The sequence below is a fragment of the Podarcis gaigeae genome (assembly GCF_964106915.1).
Source record: "Podarcis gaigeae genome assembly, chromosome: 9".
Taxonomy (NCBI): domain Eukaryota; kingdom Metazoa; phylum Chordata; class Lepidosauria; order Squamata; family Lacertidae; genus Podarcis; species Podarcis gaigeae.
In genome coordinates, this window is record NC_139685.1 from 53,617,066 (window position 1) to 53,621,523 (window position 4,458).

Here is a 4,458-nt window from a genome sequence, read left to right on the forward strand (position 1 = left end):
TTCTAAGATAAGACCTCTATGTATTTATTGGAGCAAATATGTAGCTCTGAATGAGGGTAACCGCGGGAGATGGAAAATTAGGCCCACAGAAAGTTTGATTCCAGAATAATAATGAAGTTTGTCACATTTGTTATCATTGTCACAGCTAATAATTAGCAACTAATAACTTAACAACTAATAATAATGTAAAAAACCCCACCAAAAGAGTGCTTTAAAAAATAATAGACACAACAATACTTTGATGACACATAATATGTAAATAAAGTTTATTTTTTTCTCCAACTATATTTGCTTGAAGCATTTCGTTGGCAAACTTCTGGAAAATTAAGTATTTGCTAACTTTAAAACTCATAAGTATCAAAGGTTCTTTTAAATTATTATAGAAAGAAGGTGGGATGTGCGCTGATATATTCCTATAAGTCAGAGGTGCAGAAACCTTTTGGCCCATATGTGGTGATATCCACTCCTATAAATATATTGAGATTAGTAGGAGTAGCATAGCAACTTCTGTCTCTTCTGATACGTCAGCACCAGTAAACATTGGTTTTGTGAAGAGGAGTCATTAGGCTGTTGCTAAAGTTGTGTTTGCTAGCACCCTCCAGCATTTCCAAAAAAGTTAACTGGGTTATTTGACATTAACACTCAACAAATATTGAAATATTGGGAGCATGTTGATGCCTTACTTTGGGAAAGGGCGTAAGGGACAGGAGAATGCTCCCTTCCAGACACAAATTGTAGGCTTGTTTATGAGCTGGTGATCCCCAGCAAGAAATGATTTTCTTTAGCCAGAGGGCCTACAGAGTCTCTCCTGTGTCAAAAAGAACATGTCACCTGTTACTTTTCCCCATGGTAGTAATAGAAGGAATTTGTACCATGTGAATTTGACATAAGTTAGTGTGAACGTGACAGATTCATCTTTAATTACAAAGTGGATTTAGTTTCTCCCCCATCCTTATCCTATGGCAAAGCTTTTTTGCCCCTTGGTTGTGGGGAGACTGTCAGGGAAGGCAGGAGAGCAGCAGAGGTATGGCGTGAGCCCCATTTTCAGACAGGTCTAGCTTAAAGGATGCAACTCAAAATGGGGCCAGCCTGCCTATCTGTCCACATTTAGAGCTACCCCATTTTGGAATCTTCCTTCATCCCTGGTTCTTGCCCCGTGGAATGAAGATCTAGGAAAGCATTCAGAGACCATTCAACATATTAGGATATGAAATTTCCTTCCATCTACACAGTCCTCTTCTTCAACCATCCAATTATCAAATGGATTGTAAACAGACATTTGGTGCTTTGAAGGCTCGTGTTTCAAAATGTCATAAAGGAGGAATGAATTTCAGTCACTGAAATGACACCCAAATGCCAAAATGGAATGCTTCCCATGTCCATTCATTAAAGAGATGCCAGCCTTGTGCAGCTGAGCTGATGCGCCAATGCCTCAGGCTGCCCCTCTTATCGTAGGACTCCTCCAGATGTCCTTTTCATGGTGCCTTCATGTTTATTTGTGCTCATTATGGTATGGGAGTGGTTATATGCAATCCCCCTTTCAGTACTGTATGCCCCTAAGAAAGGTTTGTGATGGGCGTACTGCTTTATTTCCAGTCAGTGCATGTCAGTGCATGTTTCCAGTCAGTGCATGAAAGACTGAGGGTACAAGGAGAAGGGGATGACAGAGGACAAGATGGTTGGACAGTGTTCTCAAAGCTACCAACATGAGTTTGACCAAGCTGCGGGAGGCAGTGGAAGACAGGAGTGCCTAGCATGCTCTGGTCCATGGGCTCACAAAGAGTCAGACACGACTAAACAACTAAACAACAACAACAACAAAGCACAAGACTGCCCCTCCAGAGAGCAGTTACACTGGGGAGGCTTCACAGAACAACTAATAAAACACAATGCTGTGTAGATGGTCCAGTATAAACCCACCGCTAACACACTCTTATTGCAGCAATGACAATAACACTTGAGGAAGAAGAAAAAATCCCCAGTCTTTAGAAGCCCACTGTCATCACATCCTTTTTAAAATAGTGAATTTGTATCATTCTCCATTAATCAAAAATGTAAAAATATAGAATTGTAGTGTTAAAAGGCTCATCAAGTCCAACTCCCAGCAATGCTAATTTGTCTGCTCTCAGGAGTGATGGGTAGCTGGCATGGGGTGTTGGAGCCTGCCGTTACAAGTGGCACTTCTTTAGGGTAAAATAAAGACGCAGAAAGCTAGCAACATTTCCATGATATGAGAGAGCAGCCCCTCTGTCTGCCCTTCTCCGATTTATTCTCCTTTGTTCTGACCATCCGCATGGCCGTTTGCCAATCTCATGTTACCTCATCCGGTAAAGCTTTTATTGCCCCCATCATTACATTCCAATACATTGTAAAGCTCAGAGTGCTGGTCACGAGGTCCAGAGGTACCCTGCAGTATTTACAAACCTCTGCATTGCCTTTATGACTCCCACAATGGGGTACCTGTCGGGCATGAAGAAGTGCCCTGTGTACTGCTGAATACGACATAAGACTTTATTTCTGACCAGGCAGTTTTCCTACCAAAAAAGAAGAAGCTACACCTGGAACACTGCAGGAACTTCACCTTCTTACTTAGCACTAGGATGCTGGGAAGGTTCCTCAGCCTGGGGAATGAGATCTCTCTCTCCAACCAATGACTATCTCTGGGTAGGTGACTGGAGAGAGTCCACTCAGCCCTTGTAACTATGACAAGAAGGGTATCTCTTCTCTAGAGAAGGGGGATCCAACATGCCATCCTCTAGATGTTGTTAGTCTACATCTCCCATAATCCCTGATCACTGGTCATGCTGATGGTAGTTGTAGTCCCATAACATCTGGAAGGTGCTATATTGGCTACACCTATTGCAGAAGGACAGTACTCAATATGTGCAGGCAGTGATAACAATAGGGTTTCTGAACAAACAACTTCTCAACACAGAGCATTCAGAGAGATTGCAGATCAAAAAGGAAAGCTTTTAGCAAAAATTTTATTGGTTTTTACAATATGAACGACAAACAAAAACATAAAACAAACAAAACATAACAAACATAAATCATAACCTTATTGAAAATAACAGTTATTTATTTTGTAAAACGACTTCCTCGTTTCCCCTTAGTTGAATTTCATTGCATATCCTTATAACGGTTTTCCAAATCCCAATTTTAATACCCTTTAAATTAAACATTAACATCTTTAAATCTTCTCCTTCTTTTGTATTAAACATATTATTTTATCAGTTAACATAAATACAATCCTAAACCCATTAAGTATCTGGACGCTATTTCCAGTTATTTTAGCTTAACAAATTTAGCTAAATAATCATTAAATTTCTTCCATTCTTCGTGGTGTTCCTCCTCCTTCTGGTCGCGGACTCTTCCGGTTAGATCGGCTAGCTCCATAAAATCCATCATCTTCATCTGCCATTCTTCTACTGTTGGTAATTCTTGAGTTGTGGCATACAAAAATAGATTAACATCTTTCTTGGGCAATTCCGAACCTGTTATTCCAAGAACAAAGGCCTCCGGTTTCTTTATAAATGTATATTTCAACATTTTTTTCAATTCATTATAAATCTTTTCCCAGAAGTCTTTCACCTTGGAGCAGGTCCACCACATATGAAAGAATGTTCCTTCCTTTTCTTTACATTTCCAACATGTATTATCACAATTATGATACATCTTTGCTAATTTTACAGGAGTCAAATACCATCTATACATCATTTTCTTCCATTTTCTACACATCATTTTCATAATATTTTCCTTTAACAAAGTACATGCAGTGAACTTCACCCCTTTCTTCCACAATCTTTCCTAAAAGAAAAGCTTTTAGGATTAATTTAGGTGTTAAACTACAAAATGAAGAAAGCAATCACCATGGTCATCAAAGAAAAGGTTATTCAACGGGTTGAGGGTCTACTAGCTTAGAAGGACTTTGAAGGGGATGGCTATACTTGGGGATCTTGTCAATGATCACATTAGGACTATGTGCAGGTAAACCTTAGCAGCTGGATCACATCAAAGACCAAATACACAGAGCATCTATTTGCATATCTGGTTCCTTATCCAGCTACGGATGCATACACACAATCCTGTGGATCCAGGTGTGACCCCAGCTGGATTTTTGCAACTATGTGGTCCCTTCTTGTAGACAACAAGCAACAAGATGGCTCTCAGCAGGGCATGAAGAGACCAAGCATGAGGGATATTTATTGGACCGAGGGGAATAGCAGAATAAAATACAGAATATCCCTGTATTACAACGACTTTGAACTGCTTTGCTTTGCTTTGCTTTGCTTTTCATTCCCCATTGTTTGTGATCACAGTGTAAACTGCCCTTACCCAGCAGGTATAGAATAGCACAAAGTGGGCTGGGCTGGACTATCACAATTATCTGCTAGTCTTATTTGTTCCTATCACTAATACAATTTTTTTCCTCAGCCCTGGGGAACATCTGTAATTACA